Source organism: Argentina silus (genome assembly GCF_951799395.1).
Source record: "Argentina silus genome assembly, chromosome: 3".
Classification (NCBI taxonomy): Eukaryota; Metazoa; Chordata; class Actinopteri; order Argentiniformes; family Argentinidae; genus Argentina; species Argentina silus.
The window spans coordinates 25,187,235-25,209,981 of NC_139657.1; the positions used below are offsets into that span (position 1 = coordinate 25,187,235).

The 22,747-nt window shown below is 44.2% G+C and overlaps 1 protein-coding gene across 2 annotated transcripts in view; it reads right to left on the reverse strand.

Moving 5' to 3' along the window:
* The window catches only part of sipa1l3 (signal-induced proliferation-associated 1 like 3), a 57,500-nt gene extending 48,722 nt beyond the window's left edge, over window positions 1-8,778 (reverse strand). The window contains exon 1 of one of the 2 annotated variants that reach the window (XM_083665599.1): window positions 8,665-8,778. The gene's annotated coding sequence lies outside the window, so the exon portion shown is untranslated. The remainder of the gene's footprint in view (window positions 1-8,664) is intronic. The other variant, XM_083665600.1, reaches the window with a different exon arrangement.
* Between the last annotated feature and the right edge of the window lie 13,969 nt (window positions 8,779-22,747).

Below are 22,747 nucleotides of genomic sequence, written 5' to 3' on the forward strand. Positions count from 1 at the left end.
AAAATAAAACTGTCCAATTGTATAGATTCATGACTTATTTTTGCTGCACCGAAATAGCTTTTATACATTTTACTGAAGGCTAATGACAATTTGAAAACAAGGTTTTGCATTGCTATAGGTACAATTATCCTTGCCGGATTTTGTGAATCATTGTGGACCCATGCGGATGCAATCAGTCCCGATCACCTGGTAACTTTAGGAGACACAATGCATGCACTGTGTTTGACTGTGTCCTGTCCTCAGCCTTTTAGGAGTGCTCCTCCTAACTGCATTCACTCCGATGGGAGGGGATCCACTTATAAACCAAGCACACACCCTCTAATGCTCAAGAGACGACTCTCTTTCTCTCTCACACTCACACACACAGTACTGTCACATTCCCACACTCTTTATTCATCTCTTTCATTCTTTCTTTTACTTTTGTGTCTGTCTTTCATGGCCAGCTTGTCTTTATTTCCCAAGGTGAGGCCCCGGCCTGAGTAACTGAACTAGACAGATATGCCAAAAGACCAAAGAGATGAGAAAAGGTATGATGAGCGCTACAGTGAATGTGAAAGGAGAGAAAAGGTGGCGTGTGGGAAGTAAGAAACTGCTCGACTTCGAGCTAGACCTCCTTTTCACCGTCCTTTCATCCAACACCCTCTCGGCCATCTCTCTCAGTCTGCGGTATCAGTCCATCCATCTCTCCCACGATGATAACAGGCTCTACTGTACTCTCTCTTGAATGAACGGCTCTTTTAGGTGAACAGAGCCAAATCATCCAGCTCACTGAAAGGACTCTACCACACACACATCTTTACAAAACAGGAGGAATTTGAAATCTGAGTTAATCATTTTGGAGTTAAGTATTTTGGGTGGTAATATTTGAAAATAATGTTAAAAGTTATCCGGAGATGTTTTTATTACTCCTCAAAGCTTGGGTGAATGGTCAAGACTGGTGATTCAAGTGAGATAAGCTTTAAGACCCAAAGGCGCTCCTTCGCCAGTGGGCACGTGGGGTACTGAAACTGGTAGTACCCCTGGCAGTAACAACATGTTATAGTGATATTCCACTTTAGAAAGTGCTTTCTCTGGACCAAAACTGTTGCTTAGGGGAGGGTAGTTAATTTTCGTATTTTAGGAGGTCCAATTCCCTCCATGTACCCGCCCCCATCATAAATAACGATCAGTCTGTAACTACATCTCACCAAATCAAATGAGGAGAAAAAAAAAATGCAGAAACTTACACAGTACCATGACAAATTGAGAAAATGGCATTCATGGAATGACCACATGCTACACTCAATTAGCATTAAAACAATGACTCTACAGTTCTGAGTTCAGATCTGAGCCATGGGGAGGTGCACTGCACAAATGCATGTAGGGAGGGACCATACGCACATGGCTCCCTAGACACATTCCAGAGGATAAGAGAGAGGGAAAAGAAAGAACAGAGAGAGAGAGAGAGAAAGAAAGAACAGAGGGAGAGAGAAAGTTACAATTTTGCTTCCACCAAAACCTTTCCCTTCAGCAAAGTTTCAGAAAGTGAAGAGTGTTTTTAGCGGAAGCAAATTGGAGCCCAGAGAGACGGTGAAGGTGACCCACAGAAAGACACGGGTATACTGTAATGGCACTTTTCCACTGTCCCTTTTGGCACAGGTGTTTGGCCCAAAGCCCCCAAAAGCCCAGGGTCATGGCCCCAAGGTCCTTCCCTGACCTGGAACCGTGGGGAGATTTTTGTGACTTAGGCGGGGTTTGGGGAGGTGTAGGCATGCGATGTGTACTGTGTCCTCCCATTGTTTGGCTAGACTAGTCTATGAGACTACTACTTGTCATGTTACAAAAGCATGAAAACACTTGACACATTAGTTACTTTGGTTTGGAGACACAAGCATGCGCACTGTTAAGTTTACACAGCTGCAGGTAAGCATCGGTTTCATTTCATGGGAAATTCGTTGGAAGTGCATTTCTGACGACGCTGATTGTTTGTTCCTCCCTGTACTCCTCAAGTCCTCAGAATCACCCTGAGTGGTGGAAACACAATGGACCAAAAAAGAAACATCAGTGCTTGGACCCCAAAAAAGTCTGGATTGGGACCCGGTCTATAGTGGAAAAGCGCCACGTGCAAGTGACCAGCGCCCCGGTGGAAACATCCTCAAAGACAGAGGAAGAGGAAATATGCAAATTCTACACACGGTTCCTGGAGCTGTTACGTCGGCCGCATGAATGCACCCATTATCAAGCCAACGTTTGCCATCGTGACATTGGGGGCTCTATTCTCCCCAAAACTCACTGCTAGAATAGTGAAATACTCCTATTGCAGCACATCAGTCGCATGATCTCTGTAAGCGTGTCACGGAACAACTCAGAATGTATTTGACTTACTCTGCCCTTACCAGGAGGAATTCTACCAATTTCCTATGAGCTGTCCTTCCTCTTGATATTCTTGTGATCTATCACTGTGTTCTAAGTCAAATCCCCACTGGTCCATGCTGTCTGATTCACAGCGAGTCATCTTCCTGAGGTGACTATACAGACTCACTTCCTGCTATGCACAAAGCTGGACCTCCAATCAGAACGGTTCAACAGTGTGAGTAAGAGACTGACGATTCATTTCCCAATGAGGCACACTTGGAGCTGGGTGATATGGACAAAAACACATCACAATAATTTCACCAATTTATCTCGATAACCATAAATGCAATGATTAGGGATGGCCGATCCGTTTTTTTGGGGCTGACACCAATTTACGATCTTCTGGCCACAGTATCAGCCAACAAAGATATCCATAATTTAAGAATCTAAATCATGATACTTACACTGGTATCAAAGTCAAAATGTTGGTATCGTGACAACACTAATGCACACACACCTTTGCAGAGGTTACTTCTACAGATGTACGAGCCTTTGAACTATACAACTGGCAGGATCACCATACACTATCGAACTGTCAGTCACTCAAGTGATCCAAATGAAGCATCTTAGCACTTCACATGAGCCAAGACGGCGAATTGATAACAGCATTATGATGGTCCGCCCCCACTACCCCCACTACCCACCCTCCCCCACAACCCACCCTCCCCCACATTACCTCTCCTCGCCCCATAAAACATAAACAGAATCAGCTGTTTCCTTTTCCCCTTCTCCAGGATTTCCTCCTCTCCAGAACATTTATCCCTCAGCATGACAGGACCCTTTGTGGAAGTCTCCTTATATCTTAACTCGCACACACTGCCCGTCAGTCAAGGCCAGCATGTGTGTGAGAACTCAGTTAGAAACGGTTCAAATGTATCAGGTGAATTAACAGGACAGCTAGCTGGCCACTAGCTTGTCTCTTTCCAACAGCAGAGGGCTGCATTTAAAAAGGCAGATAAAACGCAGACTGCAAAAACCAAGTGAAGTGTGAAAAAGCCGAGGTAAATCTCAGCAACACAGCCACTTCGTATTGATAGGCAGCATCTCTTAACATCTTAGAAGTCCCAAGAACAATGGTGGTGGCACTTAAGATCACACTGAGAGATCTGCATGCATTGACTGTACAAAGGCCTCATCCTCTCTCACCATCTTGATACCAGTACTGAAGTTTATTTCTTTTTTTAAGTTAAATTTATTACAGAGGGTATTTGTTAGGACAGAAATCAGCTCAAATGTCATGAAAAGGAGCAGCACATTAAAAGCCCTTTACTCTTGTTAGTATCATTCTAAGACTACAGCTAGCGTTGACTTGTCACTCCTGCATACTTGGTCACTCTTGCATACTTGGTCACTCCTGCATACTTGGCCTCGACTACTTAACAGCATGAGAACTCTGAGAGATGACCTTGACAGGCAAACTAATTTGCCTATCCTCTGGCTCTGGCTATGACAATGTTTCCCCGCCACGACTGTATGTAGCCATGTTTAAATCACTATGTAAAGCTCTCTAATAGCCATGACTATTTTCAGTGATGAGGCAGTGCTGTGTAGCAGGTCTTTCCTAAATGAACAGCCATCTGTAGTGTAGCCGGCCATTTAAAACCACTCTACATACAGTCCTTTGTGTCCTTGTCTAAATGCTTGCTAGCCCCAAAGAGCGACCATGTTAAGTCTTAGAAGCCTGTCAAACGCTTTGTGTTGAATCCAATAAGACAGTTTAAGTGTTTTGTGGATGGCGGGGCCATCTCTCACCCACTCTTGGTGCAGGGGAGGACGCTGGTCTGTGGAGAGAAAGGCCTCCTCAACATCTGTGTTCGTCCTCCAGCTAAAACCAACAAGGCTATATTTACTCCAGTCAAACAGGCTCGGAAAAGCTTATAGGGGTACACACTGGGGGCTGACTGGGAGATCTCCTCCGCCTCCCTATCATTTCTACTCTCTCCCAAATCCTCGCTAAAAGTGAGTCTGTTAGCTTCATAAACGCCTCTAGGGGGAAGGTCATTCCCTGGGGGAATGAGGGAGGGGGGAGGATATCCGTGTTTTACGACTGTACAGCTATAAAGTAAAGTTCTCATTTCATCCTGGTCCTCTTTCTATAAGTCAGCGCCGCAACACTGTCATACAACAACTCACGGACAAGCCTCAAGGGTGGTCAATACATCAAAGAGATCAATGGGCTGCAGTATCACAGGTGGTCAAATGCTGTTTCATCTAACATCTGCAGTGCCTGATTGCATATACAAGGCATGTGCAACAAGCGACATCTAAAGCAGATAAAAACATTAACTCATGAAAAAGTTAACAGCGATGCACAAATGTATTCTGCTCGGCTCCCCACAGCTTGACATGGGCCAGATGGTATCCCTAGCCTGAGGCTGCTTCCTCCCTGTCTGACCTGTGATGCTACACTAATGAGTTTGATGGATCAGTCTGTCTGGGACATATTTTGTGGAGCTGTGCCTGTGCCGCATATTGTTTATTTCTCTTTTAACCTTTATTTAACCGGGAAGTAGAAAACCTGGCAAGAAACAAGTCAAGTTCTAAAATTACAAATGGTGGGAAGACTGCCAGGGTGGTGGTTAGGACTCGACAAGGCTAGCAAAGAATAGCCTATAGGCTACTACACAACTGGAAAAACTGTCTGTGGAAGATCCTGTTAAATATGTAGGGCTCGTTTATTAAGGATAAAGGACAATCCTTTAATAAGATCAATTATAATAATGCCATGTTTGATTCACTTCATAGGAATTTCTGTTTCTAACAGCTGAATAAGAGCATAATCCTGTGAATGAGTTCCTTTGAACCATGACTCATTATTCTCAAGATTAACAAAACTGAGTTCAGTGAGTCACCACCACTAATGGGAGGGCCAGGGGGCATCAGAATAATGTTTACATTTACAGTTATATCAGATATAATATAACTGTAAATGTAAACATATATAAATGTAAACATATGTAAATGTAAACAGATATAACTTCCTTATTTGTGTGTGTTTATAATGCACTTATTAAATAGCAGAGGATGCAAGAAACAACAGGATATTCCTCAAGATCATACTGACAAGCAACACTTGTTTTGTTCCCTGTGGATGTACTGCAGGAGGAACTTTACTATGAAGGTCCCAAGTTACCAAACATGAGAGGATTACCAAAACAAACACAAAAACATGCTGCTTTACATTATTTTAAAATAGGCAAGCCTTTGATCTCTAAAGCAGCTTTAAGATACTAATTCTCAGTGAGCTTCCCAGTTCAGAAATATGAACTTTGAAAGGCAATAAATGCGCACTGTAGCAAACAGACTATAAACAAACAAATCATGCGATTCAGCAACTCACATTACACTAACGTTCAGTATGTCAACAGGCTCTGATCAGTGGCATCGTGTCCACGTCGGGGTTCAAAATGTATATGGCTGCATAGCTTCACGAACCACTAACCACTGTTTCACAAACCAGTGAAACCACTGGTGAAGACAGAGAGCAGAGGTCTCCATCCCCCTGGTATGACGCGCTGGTACCAGGAGTTATAATTTATACATGAGATGCTTCAGAAGCTTTGTACGATCAATGCCTCATTTCCACAGAGCTCAATATTACAGTGTTACAGTAACCAACTCGAACTCGGACGAATGCCTCATTTTCAAGATGGGCTCATCTGTGGGCATCTGAAGGTTGAAACTAAAAATAGAATTAATAAATCATTAACCAATACACTTATCCAGTCCAAAGTCATCACTGATGTGACTTTTTAAAACGTGAAATAATATGATTCACGTTTAAAATAACCATACAATGTTAATATTATAAATAACAAAAATTAATTTAGTAACGGCAAGCGTTGAATTATATTGCATGTCCCTCGTTGGTTTATTTGTAATTCTACGAGTTGTTGAACATTTCATCTCAGTTTTAGCTGCTAGTGGTTGCTGTTTCACACCTGTCGTTCCACATATCCACTGTTATCAGTCTATCCAGAATAAATAGGAGAAAGACACTGTGTCCTGGTCCTTCACTCCTTCATGGTTAGATGTATGCAGCTGATGATTAGATGTATGCAGCTGCATCACAATTTTATACTTATATCACAATTATCTTGTCAGGTTTGACTGATACTGGTTAAGGCCACATCATTACTGGCACAGGAGCCGACTTCAGCTCTCTGTAGCATAACAAATTCAGCACTGCCACCTCAGTTACACATATATACCATACCTATATATACATATATACCATACCTATATACACATATATACCATACCTATATACACATATATACCATACCTATATACACATATATACCATACCTATATTGCGCCCTTACTTTCAAACTCTACAACTAGGCCTAAGCAAAATCTACTTAGTTCATGCGTTTGCTTCTAACCATGCGAATTTGATGGAAATTCCCTGATGGGTTTCACCCGAAGCATCATGTTTCATTGATGTTTCGGTGATGGGGCCTTTGAGGCTGAAGTCTGAAGCAGATGGGAGAAAGGGGGATAATAGAATCTCAAGTGCCTGGTCTTGGGCTGTCGTTATACAACATTAACTGTGGTATTCAGAATTTCACAAACATGCACTACCCCATCTCTAATGTAATTCCCATCCAAATTTAGCTTAACATACCACTATTCTTATCCTTGAGGAAACGGCAAAAGTCATTAAACACTAATGTAACCTCGATGAGCCTGACAGAACCACCCCCTGTTCTCAGATGCTGCCATATTAGTGGACGTGACCTTTTCCCCTGAGAAAACTTCTAATTTAAACCAAGTTAGTTAATCATCATCGTCGGTATAGGCCTTATTATCGTTATTCAATTACTTAGGGGAAGGAAGTAACCAAATACGTAAATGCTGTCATATCTGTGCTGTTCCCAGATGAAAGTCTTTCTGACATTTGACAGGATGAATGGACTCTCTCTCTCTCTCTCTCTCTCTCTCTCGTCCCCTTTAACAGGCATCAAGCTTGCCAAATGTCCATTCATTGCAAAGCAATTTAATAGTGAGCTAACTTTGACTAAATCTAAATCTATATTTATTTATTACAAGGAACATTTGGCAAGCTTGATGCCCATCAAAGGGGATAACCACCTGACAGACCATTCATTACAAGTCATGTTTCACGATCAGGCAAATCGCTTTGAATAGAAAATAATTTCACATAGTATTTCCATATAGTATATAGTATTTCACATAGTATAGACGCCATTCCGATATTGCCCTTATTTGACGGATGAGAAAGGTCAGGTCAAATGTGAGCCCACACCTGACACATTGGCAGCTGATCGAGTCGGACACCCTGGTGCACACGCAAGTAACTACATGATTACAAAACTGGACAGGTACAGCAAGCTTCTCAATGACACACACATGACCATGCAATAGAGATTTAACTTCAGCACCCTGTTTGGTGGTTTTAATGGATTTGGTTATCAGGTTCATATGGAAGTTGGAAGGGTTATCGTGAATGGACATTTAGCTACCCAGTTTGAATGCAGCTAGCTGGTAGCTAAGTTAGCAGTCATTCATTGCCCCTTTTCTTCCAGTACCCACTGCCTTGGCTAACAACCAGTTTGTAGCTAGTGTATTACAAGTTTGCTGCAGTTGTTAACTAACTTGCATTCCACACCAATCCCTTCCACCCCACACACACACAGGAAACAATTACATGTTTTACATGTATCCTTCCCTGTGTAACATAGCCTAAACTAAAGGCCCCCTGGCAACTTCCCGACTGCGGCACTTTTCAAAATGCAACGCTCGTTCAAGATAGCTAATGGCTAGGTTACGTTCCCAACTAACGAAACAATGAAACCATTGTCTGGTACTTGTAGTTTTACCATTGTTGCTTAGCTTCTACAATTATGATTAAGTCTGGTATGAAAAAACTACAGACCCGACGTACACGAAATACTCGACGCATGCGCACTGAGATCCGATTGACCAGGAAGGATGGGGCATATTTGGTAGTTGATAAAACAGTATTGCGGCTTTCATTACATACCAATTTGTATCAACAGAACAGAATAAGAATAAGTCTAAATGGGCCCTATAGTCACTGAATGTTTAGATAGGTGCAATACAGACTAGAAACTACCTCGTAGTACGCAAGCTGCACAGGCTGAAGTAGCTCGCGCTGGCTAGCAAGCAATGCTAACTACCTGGTTAGCTCGGCAGTAGTTGACTCGCCACTTTTCAATGTTGTTGTATCGCCCTAACTGATACATTAAAATATGTTTTGAAGAAGAATTGAATAACATATCATACCCAACGAGGTCTTCTTACTTTCGTTCAACTTAGATCCCCTCAGAAAAAATCCCGATCCCTGGGAGAAACATTGCACGATTAGTCGAACGCTTGTTTCTATCCCCCGATCGCGACGTTGCCAGGAATGCTCTCTCGGATCCCACAAGCCAACCGAAACCACTATGCTGCTGCACTCGCACTCGATCTCACGTTGCACTGCGCCTGTGCAAACGTACTTGTTGTGATAGTAAGGGGCAGTGTTCTGGTTCTGCTACTACTTCTGTAGTTTGAACACCATGGTTGTATGCAACAATACAAATGTGCCTATGTTTTCGAAATAAGCTTAAACGCTGTTGAGAGAAATAAGTGTTTTAAATAAGTATTTTATTGATGTAGTATTTAATGTTGCCCATAAACTATTGAAAAATTCCGCATCAAAGCTCAGAGTATAATTATTAGTTAATAGCGCAACCTTGTGGTTGTCAAAAGGCAATCAAAGAATGTACACAAATGTACTATATACCTCACCTTACAACTGTATACCTATAAATATGCATTCTTTTGATTATTCAGTTATTTTATTACTCCTTTTCGCAAGCAATGCTTTGCTTCTGATGCTTCTGATGCCTCCACTATGACGCAAACATCTAATATTATCCTGAGCGACATTACATTTATGCAACGTCATGAGACCATGTATAAAGTCCGTTTTGCGGGACATAATGTAACAGTTGAAGACAGTAAAGGGCGCAGCACGTTTAATGCAAGCATGACGTCCATGAGAAGGATAGTTCCAGAATGGGGATATTTACTTCCTCAGCTGAAACAAACTATACAGGTAGAAACAATTAAGATCTCAAATACAATAATTTGATTTATTGTGCACCTTACCTGAATAAGTGTGTTCTTGTTTTTTTCATATATCCGTCAGAGAGAATAAATATAAATCACATGTCTCCTCCTCATTCCAACAATCTGACCATTTATCTATTCATGTCCCCCTTTAGGAACAGGAAGCAAGTGGTCATGATGAAGATAAGGGCGAGGAAGATACAGCTGTGTACCTAGATGCCACTCCCACCATGCAGTTCCGATACTCCTGTGCACAGAACTACATCCAATGCCTCACCACCCACTCAGGGCATAGTGGTGCCCAGGTGGTGGGGTTCCAGTGGGGGCACACAATGACCTCTCATCGGGTGAGTATTGGGTAATGAATTGGGACTTTACAAGGCATGGCCGAGTGGGGGTATTTCAACTTGAGGAGTGAGTTTATCACCTTTTCAACTTGATTACACTAACTTCCCTTGTTAAATGAAGGACTGAGAAGGGCTATTCCACCAAGCTCACAAGAACTAGACCTGCAACAATTTGGTGCTATTAAAATATCACCTGATGATGATCCAATGGACACAATTATCAGTGACTTTGCTGTGTGACTCCATTGTTCTCTCCCCCTTTGAAAAACGAACCCTTTATTGATGATGATAATGATGATGATGATGATAATGATGGTGATGCTCAAATAGAATCAAGAAAATAACAATTCTAACCCTCTCCCTCATCCTCTCAGATGCAGGTGTGGATGGAGAACCTGCGAGGGGAGATGCGCCAAAGCCTTAGCCTGCGCCTGGACATCGGTTACAGGGTGGTGCACCTGGTGTCTGTCCCCAGTCAGAGGGTCTTTGTTGGGGCTTGTGACGACCTCTCTCTGCGGGTGTTCTCCGACCCCACACAGGGCATGAACGTCCAGTTCCGGGCCAACTGCCTGGGCTCTGTGCTCTGTATGCACTACTGTAAAGAGACAGGAGAGCTGCTGACTGGCAGCATGGGGATCATTACGTTCTGGGGCTTCTGGCCCACTCTGCAGGTGCGATAAAGATACACTCTATATTCAGCTACTCTATGGAAGCACTCAGAAATATAGTTCTCAAACGACCAAATCTTTATACTGCAACATATGGTAAACAGGAACATGCGTCACAGCTGTTACTTTATCAGGGAATAAAGCACAGCTTCCTTGGCCAATCACAGTGCTTGTTCTGATCAAACCGTTGTATAATAATGTATTAATTTATAATATTACCTTTATTTAACAATAAGGACTTGGCCAAGAGGGTGCAGTGGTACACAGACATACAGAGTTAACAGACATACAGAGTCAGGAGAAGTAACATTTCAATGATGAAGGCTAAAACACACATCTTTTTTACCAAAACGCATTTGTAATCATATTCAATTGTCTTAGAAGCTGAATCCCTCTCACATATTCAGTTTGTTGCCAGTATTCACTCATCTTTTTCCATGCCACTCTGCAGACCCAGCTTGGCGTCATCAGGGTGCTGGATTGGCGCTGCAGCTCTTTGCAGAGAGACACCACCATCAGTGCTCTGGTGACAGAAAGACAGACATCCACGCTCTATGCTCTCTGCAACCGTGGCATCAAGAGCTTTGAATTTGGGGGGAGGAAAGAGTACAGGGCATTCAGGGGCCATGGTCAGGGTACTCTGCGTTGTGTGTCACCTGACTGGGTACAACGGTACCTCTTTACCGGGGATACAACAGGGTGTGTGCAGGTATGGAGGAGAAGAGGAAAAAGACAAACTATGAATGTGTCTCAATGTGTTCAAAGCCTTTTGTAGCTTGTTGTGGTAACTATGTAGCCAGGTAAATAGAAATGAATAGAAACCTGAGCAAAGTGTATTTCTTATTACAAAGTGTCTTTCTCAGGTGTGGAGCAGAGACTCAAGGAGCCTGCTGCAGGAGTTCAGGGCCCACACACGCTCCGTATCCACGGTCCTCCTCAGACCCAGCACCCACACCCTGCTCACCTCCTCCCCAGACGGCTGGGTGAAGGAGTGGAGCTGCAGTGGGGACCTCGTCCTCAAGCTCTTCCTGGATGACCCTGGGGGAGTGAGGAACCTCTGGCCGCTGGGTGAGCACCATATCCTCTGCCACTCCCCCTCCTCATTCACTGTATGGAAGCTTCAGAACCTCTATCGGATGTTTAACGAGCCGGGCTGTGGGATGCAGCTGCTGAGGCGGGTGGAGGGCGGGAGAGGCAGGGCTCAGCTCCTGGCTGTGTCCCAGGATAGCATAGCCCGGCTGATCTCTCCTGCCAGCGGGGAGCTGCTCCTCCTCTCCTGGCCTTTCCTACTCCTGGATAGAGCCCTGGGCTTTGCCTACAACCCTGGGCGGAAGGAGCTGTTTGTGGCCAGTGGCGCTCCAGAGGTTCTGGTGCTGGACATGGCTCTCTGCCCCTGTCCGGCCAAGCGGATACTCCGGACCTCCAGGGATCAAGACCAGGATGACAGTGTGATGTGTCTGGAGGCGGTGATGCTGGAATCGGCAAAGTGGGTCGGTGGCGACCCCCCACCCTGCCTGGTGTTCAGCGGCCACCGTAATGGGAAGCTCCAGCTGCTCTCCCCACTCCGGCTGCACTGCCCAGCAAGGAAGGCCCACGGTGGTGCAATCTTGCAGATGAGCAGCCTGTCCGGACCCAGGCCACAGCTTTGCTGCTACGGATCCGACAAGCAGCTTAGTGTGTGGGAGGTAGTAGTGGAGATGGGGGAGTGCCACGTGGAGGTGGCACCTCTGGCCCGTGTCAGTTGCTCCTCAGGTCTGGTTCTCTCCAGACTCCTCTCTGGCCTAGTGTTCGCCGTCTCCCCCAACTACAGTCTCCTCCTTTTCTCCTTACCTGGTGGGGAGTGTTTGAGGATGGAGAGGAACCCTGCGGCTATCATCTCCTGCCTGGACAATTGCGCCGCCCTGGGTTTAGTGGCGGTTTCCGGCCCTGTCGGCACGGTGGAGGTGTGGGAGACAAGGGGTACCCAGCTGGCTGAGATCCGCCTGGGCACACCGGTAAGCCAGGTATGCTTTGCTAACACCCGCGGGGACCTGCTAGCCTGCTTTGGAGGCAGCATCTGCATCATCTCTGGCCTGCGCTACCTGCCTGCCAGGCTGCTGAAGCAGGTACTAGACCTGGCCCCTACGGATGACATGCTGGAGGATCCTACTCCGTTTCTACCCCGCTCACAGAGCTGCTATGATATCTGTAAGGTGCCAAGACTGTTCCTGAAGCCTGGGCAGGCTACACCAGAGCTCAATGAAGCCCCAGCTGAAGCCAGCATTGTGAAGCCAGACACAGGAAGTAAAAACATACAGGAAGTGCTTTACATGGATAGGAAGAGGAAGTCTTTGTCACGGGCCCAGACCCCACCTATTATAAAGGGAGATCAGCCAGGTGAGTGAATCCTCACTGTCAAACAGACTGTATGGTAAATAGAGTATGGTAAATCTTAAAACATTTCAAAATGTTAAAACTTCTGCTGAAAGCCCTATTTTCCTAATATCCACCTAAATGACCATACTCAAACTAAACAGCTTATAACATTAGAAATATGATGATGAGATGCAAAAGCCTTGAAGTTGTGGATATGCTCAGATCATACTGTAGTTCAGAATAACGTATGGCACATGACAAACAGATAAGGTGCACATAAAATATCAGTTTTTTCATTATCAAAGTCATCTTCAAATGTACATGGGATAGTCAATTATTGGTCAATAGAGCTGGAGACACTTCACAGTCCCTCATCAACTTGTCAACACGTGTGAACAGAATTGAGCCACTTTCAAGAGAGAAAAGAAATATGGGCTTCATTGACCTTCAGTGTGGTCTACTGTGTCGTATGCCAACCAACCATTCTGCCAATGAAGTGATTGATTGCTCACGAACCCAATATTGATCCGATCACAGCATACAATACATATATGTTGGTTATGTTCGGAACACTCTAATTTCATATTCTCCAACATTTGATCAAACACAGACAACTGCACAGTGAATATTATTACATGTTCTCTTGAGATAAAAAAAAATACAAAAGACACATTTCGACACAGGCTGTATACTCACCTGATGTTCACACGAAACAACTCTGAAGGGCTAGCTATGATTCTTAGACTGTCCTTTTTCAATCCATACCAAATATGTGTGCAATATATGCAACCAGCCCCCCTTTCCATCTGCAATCACTCTGTAGAGCACTCCTTGTCTCTCCTCCACCTGCTCCACTGCTGCAGTAGTTCAAGTGAATCCTTGGATTCTCAACGTCTTTCCACTCGATCAGGCTCCTTCTGTTTCCTCCAGTAGCATTTGAATTGACTGTCCAACGGGTGCTGTCTTGAGAGTGCATCAGCGTTACCATTCTTCCTTCCTGGGTGACAAACAGTATTTAAATCAAAATTGAGCTGCCCAAAGCTGCTCTATGGATCCCAGCTTTGCAGTCTGGAGGTGGCACAAGGGGTTATTATCGCTGAACACTGTCCACTAAAATAGCAGAAATGTGCACATTTGGTGATCGGACGATTGCTTTAAAATGTCAGATTATTCAGCTAAATTATTTATTCTAACCTGGCATGTTAATTTGTAATAATAATAAAGTGTAATGGTAATTGTAATGTTTGTGTCTGGGTAGAAGACAAGCTGGACTCACTCTTACCGGGGATATAATTAGTTTGGACTTCAAGGTTTGGAACACCCCCTCACACTGTGTGTCCCACTGATGATGGAAGGGTTCACTGTGTTTGTTCTTGCCCTTTTCACCCTTTTTGTCAGTCTCCAGAGTGGTGCAAAAAGCAGTTTTGTGCTTATCTTTCTCTGCCATGGCCATCTGGTTGTAAACCAATCGCCAGGTCCAGGGTGGAGGACTAGCAGGCACCACTCAGTGCATCCAAGGATTCTTCAATCCATGGAAGGGTGTCTCGTCTTGTCTTTGCATTAAGTCTCCTGGAGTCCACACATTTCCTGATTCTTATTCTTTACAGTGACTATAGGCAAGGAATACGTGCTGCAACTCTCCCTTATAATAGTTTGCTTAAACAGCTGTTTTATGTGAGCTTTGACCTCCTCATACTGACTAGGTGGCAAATGCCTGTACCTCTGACAGACAGGAACATTGTCTATGAGGGGAATCTCATGTTCTATCATATCGGTGTATCCTATCTCTCCATCCCCTTTCGCGAAAACATCAGAGTACTTATGCAACAAACCCCTGAGCTGTTTTTCTTGCGGTAGGCTCAATTTGGAAAACTGTAGGTTGTTCACCTGTTGTGAAATGGGAGTTTTCTTTGGCTTTGCAGACACCTGTTCAATGAGGACCGTTGCTTCTCTGGGATAGCTGTAAACTTGATTCCTGTTTCTGAATTGTAAAAGTGAAAACCACCTCTGTCAAATGTGCTGATGCTAAATGTATACCTAGTTCTAGATAGACATTCTCTCTCCCCACATTTGAAACTGGTACTACTAACTGCCCTTTTTCTTGAGCTATAAAGAAGCTAGCGAGTAGGATATCTGCTGGTAAGTCACCTTCCTCCCCTGTCAAAGGTTCTAACAGTATTGGCAACTTTATTGTTAGACACCCATTGACCCTGGGTTCAGTACCACCCCGACCTAACAGCTTGTAGCTGGGACCATTTTCATAGTGCCTGCTGGAATTAAGAGGGGGGTGGGGGAGGTATACAAACTTATGGTCTTGTTTATCCTGTGCCCGACATCCCTCACAGTTGCTTCACACTGTTGCACCATTGGAATCTGCCAGTAGTGTGCTTCTTTAATGCTGCTTTAGAATGCTGTGACAATTTTGAACCACAATAGCCACTTTTCGACAGGTGCCAGTGCGTGTCAAGGCTTGCTTCGAGCCTCGTGAACAAGCCTGTTTGAGTTTCCACTGTTGGCCTTTCTAGTCCCGCCCTATATGATCCCCAGTTTGTTTACATTCTGCAGTTCGTAAGGTGGCAAACTATGGAGACACAAGGAACACATCAAATCCTCCAGTTTCCCAACATGTTTTGGTAACATAAGCACTTTATGACAATTGTATTTGTAAAAAGCGCTATTCAAATCTATTCGATTGTGTAGTTACAGTAAGCTAACTTGGGTTATGCTTATGCCACCCACCAAGTTCGCTAGCCAATTAAAGCACTGGGGTGATAAGAATATCCAGCCCCATCCAACCGCACCCCTAGTCCCGCTTGGTCTCAAAAGAACCAGAGGGGTATAGGAGGCTAAAAGCCAGACTTTTAAGCAATGAATAGGCCTTGGAGTAAGCCCTGTTGAAGCCCGGGAGTGACTGTGGAAAAGCAATTGCCCTTGGCACGCAATGACACGTACGCCGTAAGCCCCGCTGTGGAAAGCCGGCTATTCATTCCCACTAGTCCTGGAACCACTCTTTTTCACTCCCCTTAACCACTAGCATTCCCTACTTTGACAGAGTTTTACCCATCACTATAACATCTAACTCTAGGTAGCCTATGTAAGGGCTGTCTAAATCATTGGCTGCTTTTAGTACAAGCCAACCACAATCTTGCAGTAGCCCCTATACCTTGAGCTCACAGTATGGCCTCTTTAAGTACACCTACTGTACAAATGGGGTTTGTCTAATCATTTTCTTTAGTTCTCTACTTAATGCTTTGTTCTTCACGTTTTCAGCAAATACTGTACATTTCAGAGCATCAAATCCTCCTCCTGAACTGCTTTTGGATCGCAGCGACTAACCTCTTCTAACAGCCCCATAAATACAATCCATCTAAATTTTATCATGACCAAAAACCTCCTCCAACACCTTTAAGATCTTATATGGGTTCAGAACACTGGGTGGTCTGTATTTGATCTTTTGTTTAGCTCACCCTTCCAAATGCTCACTTTTTACATCCTCAACCCACTCATGAATTAGTACATTGCAACCGGGTATTCCACTAAAGATCCTACAATGTCTTTCTTTTGGTAAATCTACCTCAGATGTAAACTCAGTGGCCAGTGTTTCTCAGTCTTTCTGGTTCTTATTGAATATGGCATCTTTTTCTTCTTTCTCTTGAACCAGTCTGTGTTTCAAAGTCTCTAGCTCCTTGCATAGGTCGTCCATGCTGCTCTAGTGTCCAGAACCCACACAGAGGAGATAGAATGTCCTTTCCTGTGTTAATGGCTTGGCTAACACTAATCATTGTAATCACCATCTCCGTTGTGTTTGGTAATCATTGCATAAAATCAATAAGGCACTTAGGTCTGTGCTTTATCGTGAATAAAGTCACAGCTGAGGGTTTGCTAACAACTCCCCCCAGCTGTGACTTTTATTCACAATAAAGCATGGCCTCTCGTGCCTTATTGCTTAAGTAAACTGCAGTTTATAAACTAGTTATAAATCATTTATAGATGGCACCTTAAAATAAAGTGTTACCCAAATGAGTCTGTAAAAGATGATATACTGTCTGTGAGCATCTATATTGAATTCAGTAATTGTATACAGTAATGTCAAATGTAGCTTTAATTTAACCTTAACTGGAAAACATTTCTCCAACACAGGTTCCTGGTCTTCCACTCTCCCATTGGTTAAAACCGTGGAGGAACAACATGTGAATCTGGAGAACGAGCCAATGGAAGGCGCAGGAGACTGGGACAAGTCTCAAACCCCATTCGAGCCTCTTCACCTTGACATGCTTCTTCTCGACTGGCCCGTGGCCCCAGATGGATTCCTCCCTAACTCAATCCTGCGTAACTGGAAACGAGGGCAGGAGCCACCCAAGCCTGGGAAGCCGAAGGAGGTCAAAGCCCTTGGGAGGACCTTCTCCCAGACGGACGAAGAGCCAGAGCACCCATCCAAAGTCACCATGATCATGGCTATGGCCAAAACAGCCAGACTCGAGAAACCCATGCCCAAGCTGTTCGACAGCCCAGTACAGTATGAACCAGAGGGGGAAGAGGAGGACGACGACGACGATGGCTGGAAGGACGTGCTCAAGCGCATCGCTGACAGCCTGTGGCTGGTCCAGAGACCTGACATTGACCTGGATGATGTGATGAAAGCCCTGATGTTGACCATGGATGGTATGGACTGTGATGTGTACAGCAACTGTGCCGAGGCTCTTTTGAGCTTGTTCCAGACCTATCCCATCCCCCCAGAGATGATGCAGGGCCTCACGTTCCACCTCCTCCAGCACATCCAAAAGGGGAATCCGCACTGGAAACGCCTGGGAGGTATGAAGAACCTGGACCGGCTAGACCTGTTCGAGGACAAGGACTTACATATGCTGGCAGAGGTTTTGCTGGATCAAGCGGGAGACCTCAGAAACATGGCCAAGTACATTCTGTCCCGGGTCTACAGCATAGAGAAGAAGACCACACTGCTGGATCGATTGCAGATAGCAGATGATGAAGACAAGCTGTGAGTTTCATATGTTACAGTACAATTAGATGTGGTTTTTATATATGTCCATTCCAGCCCACCAGCACATATTGTATGTATTGTTCTATATTCTTTCTTCTAATATCATGCTATCTAAGATATGATGTACACATTATCAAATGAGTGAAATATGTTTACCGCAGTGAACTTCATGCTATGAAGGGAATAGACAGGGAGTATGATACCTACTTAAGTAGCATTTTTTGTTTATTCCCCTCCATCCCCTTCCTCCAACCACAGACAGAAGCTCCTTAAACTGCTGGACAGAAGACTGACTGACGATCTGGTGCTGAAATCTAATGTTACTCCCAAACCTACGAGTGTCAGAAGGCTGTCCAAACCATTCACCCCAAGGGAATCAAGTACGGATTCTTTTGTCAACCAGAGTAGTGTCTTTTCTAATCTCAAAATCAAATTCAGATTCTATACCATTTCATTTAATAATTCAGTTCAGTGTAGGGAATGACTTTGATATGCAAGTCCTTCTATAGAAATGAAAGACTCTTTCCCCCTCATCGTGTTTCTGGGCTTCAATTTGCTTTCCACTAAGAAGTGCACTGCGCACCACAAAATTTAAAAGAAAAGTTTCAGCACAGAGATGGAGGGCAAGTCTCCGGAATAAGTGAGTGGGGATAATTGAATATGAGATAAAGATGTCCATTGTCCTTACCAATCAGGATTTCACTGCAAATGTTGGACTGGACAGTTATTTATATTTTTGACAAATAAAATGACCATAGACTACTTACAGAAAGAGCAGACACACCTAGAAGTGACACCCCCCCCCCCCACACACACACACAAACTCTGTCTCTCCCCCCCCAGGACCCTTCGTGGAGTTTACAGCGCAGGCTCCAGACACTGCAAGCCCCCAGCAAGGTAATTATAACCCCAATGGATGTTGGGGGTTTGATTGACAGGACATGCATGGCATATAACATTTGATAAATTGCATAATTGTTTTCATATGTGTACAACCTGTGCAGTATGCAATACCATTGTTCAGTGTTTCAACACGTACAGTAGCCTACTTACCATGTTACAAACCACTTATTGTGCAATGACCGACAAGAGGCTCTTGAAACTCTCTCCTCACACTTTAGGTTAGGTTCTATTGTGCATATGAAAGCAAATGCATCATGACGTGATCATTGGAGACACTTGATATTGTGAATGTCAGCCTGTGACAATAACCATTTGATATTCTGATTTGCTTGTCTCCAGTGGGTCTTATTGTTGCTTTGTGCTTCGCCAGTGAATGACCAGTCCATATAATTTCATATTACGCTACACGCGCAAAGTGCAATGCACTGATTGGATGGCAGGCATCATTGGTCCCTCCTTTACCCAGAGAACTTTGCTTTGCTCTCTGGCCGCTCACTACCCAATCAGGGTTCTCCTCTCCGGGGCAGTGCTGCTGCTACTGCTGCTGCTGCTGCTGCTAACTAAACAAGAAGCGTTGGCAGATGGAAAAAAATGGGGAGGCAAATGCTGATTTTCTGCCCCAATTAGTAATCATCACTATTTCAAGGAGAGGATAGATGTTGTGGCAAGGAGTTGTTGTTGAATGGCTTCTATTTGAGCATGTCCATATGTGCAGTACTGTACATTGATCTCAATATCATTAAAATGCTCTGTCTTATCCCTCCTCTCCTCTTTTTCCCTCTTTGTCTCTCCTTCGTTTTCTCTTTTTCTATTTCTCTCCTTATCTCTCTCTGTAACCAGATCATATGTGGACTCCTGATACCCCCCTTATGAAATCCCAGGGACGCACCCAGGAACCCTCTCCCTCAAATAGAGAAGACCGGAGCCCAAGCCCGCCACGCGACGACTCCCAGCCACCCCCCCGTTCACGGAAGAAGTTCCGCAAATTCTCCTTGTCGCAAGCCAAGCGGGACAGCCTTATTGAGATCCCTGAAGAGGTTCACATCGACCCCACACTCATAGACCTCTATAAGAAGTCGAAGTCCAAGCCGTTCAAGTCATCCTGCCCACTCACCAGTGACTCTGGGATCAGCTCCCTCAGCAGGGAGGCCAGTGTGGTTCAACTCCCACCTGCCACCCAGCCCGAACACTTCAAACTGGAGCCCATCAAGGGCCAGGGGGACCCCAACTGGAGGGACAGCCTGTACAAACTTGTCTCCCTCTACGGCTTCCGCTCCCCACGGGCCTCCAGACTGGCTGCACTGAGTCACCTGGCTGTTCCTGAGGCCTCCCAGTGCCTCCCCTGCACCCTGCCCTCTCTCAAGGCCTGGCAGGCCAGCAAGATGTCCCTCGGCCAGAGGGTGGTGACGAAGATCCAGGTGAAGGAAAGGGACTCCATAGAGAGGCCTCCCTCCCAGTTCCACCATGGGCTGCCCCTGTCCTGGCAGCTCAACAGCCACACCCTGCAGCCCTGTGGGGAGAGCCAGTACGGGAGGCTAGAGATGGACTGGACGAGGGAGCACATGGAGGTCCAGAGAGGGAAGTTGAGCAGGCTGAGGCTGCCTCCGATAATGTCCAAGTGTCACCCTCCCTAATCACCAGGGGGCAGTATGGGGCTGAGGTTCCTTCTAGGCTGTGTTTGTCTTTGAGTAGCTGCTTGAGAAATGTACTCTTATTTGGATGACAATATAATGCATTGAGCTCTTTTTGTGTTTATAATAATAATAATATTATTATAAAAAAATTAAATTGTGTAATAGCTGATGTAACACAAGCATTTTTTTTTTCTTCAAACTAAATACACACACATACACACACACACACACACACAATCATTTTAATTTTGATACACTGATGATTCACAGAATACACATACATGGTGGGTATGAGTAGACCGATCATACTCGTCACTCAATTTGAGGCCTTGACTTCATTATACTCATCAGTATTTATTCCATAATTAAGTCTTGTATTTATAGGTATTTCTGAAAGATCAAACTGAGTATTATATTATGCTTGTGGTATCTGAACTGTCTGGGACGCACAATACACTACATTACCCATAAGTCACCAGCATATTCCACCCCCAACCCAGCCGGTGTATTTGGATACAAAGTCAGCCTAGAGACTGACAGCTCGGTCTGCGAAATGGCACGTCTTTTGGAGAAAAAAGCTATTTGATTGTGATGGGCAACTGGCCAACCGACTGACCCAGATGAGTATGGACTCCAAGACCAATTATTTTGCGGGATTGGGCTGTAAACACTGATGGTGGATATACTCGGATGCGATCACACGCCCATGCGACGATGGATGTTGTGATGCACAGTGGCCAGGCTACATCACCGTAAATACGAATACTTTAATATGTGGTTTATTTGGAGCAAAAGATAGGACGCAGGATACACATTGTGACTGGATTCTAATCAATTTTGCGCTAAAGAGGATTATATTTGGGATTGACATTCATATTATTATCATTATTGTTATTATTTGTAGTAGTCATATTTTATTTTTTAATTGTTATTATTGCCTCGAAGATGGTGTACCCGCCTGTCGTTGACTTAGCCAAAGAAAACACGTTACCGAAGAGGATTCCATCGCCTTATTTTTACCACGTCTACTCGGATTAGAGATACATAAATATTTGCGATTGGAATTACATAGCATACTCAGACAGCTCGATGTCAGGTCGTGGTAGTCCGCTCATTCTCTTTGCGTGTGAGAGCGTCGATCAACACTAAAACATCTATCTATGAGCCAGCAGGTGTAGGTCCTTTGATCTTAACCGTAATGTGCAACATTCCATACATTTAAGACTAGACTATTGATTATGATTACAAATGTGTCCATTTATAAGATTCGTCCTATAGACAAATAAAAGCTGGAGAATAATGGCAAGATTCTCCAGTTTTTCTCTAGATTATACGTTTAAAACCGAAACAAATGGTTACTCGCAGTCTCTTAATGTAGTCGCATTTATTGAGATGCGTGCGCAGAACGTAGGCCGCATAATGTTACTAGAAAAACGATGAATCGTGGCTGTGCGCTGACTGTAAAGGTGTTACTTGTACAGTCGCTCTATCAAACTGTTTGACTGTCTGCTCGCCGTAATTCTCTATCTTACATGAACGAGTATTTTATATCCCCAAAGGCTATTAAATGACGTTAAACTGGCTTAGGCCTACGTTTATATGCATAGGATTTAGTCTGGACGAGGAAGCCACAAACTAGCGCAATATTTCTTGATATTTCAATGGGATAAAGAAAATAGCAATCATCCTTGTCAAAAAACAGCCAATGAATAGCCAGATGCCAGACGAGCGATGTGCTGCTCCTCCGCTGTTCTTGCTAGGAAATAATGACGGTCCTTGCTCAGAGGATATTCAACTCAAATACATGTTATACCATAAGAAATTGTTTACTTGCATATAGTGCAATTTATCTTTAGATAGCCTACAACTTGTCAATACAGGTGAACAATCACTCTCTTATCTCAACCTTAGGGTGAGGAGTCTCTTTAAATATCTGAGTCAGGATATGTTGTTCTCAATGAGGCGAAAAGAAGTGCACTGTGGGCCATGCATTATTCATCAAGGCAAAAATGAACTAAAAATGGTAAGACATCATAAACTCAGTTCCTTTCTGGAACATAAGCTGGGAAATGATCAGCTATGTCTCCCAGGGATAAAAATGATTCTGCTCTGAAGGTTATTTATTTTCTCTTTTATGAACACTCCCCTGTGTGGTAATACATGTTAAACACCACACCACGATATACATGATTATACAGACACTAGCACATGCATTGGTGATAGGAACTAGAACTACTTCAATAGGAAGGGCGTGTGATGGGACAGTGGGGCATTGGCCTGCTGGTCCATTGATCCCGCTCTCCTCTAGTTAAAGGAGGCCTGGATTCTGCTGATGGGCCCTGC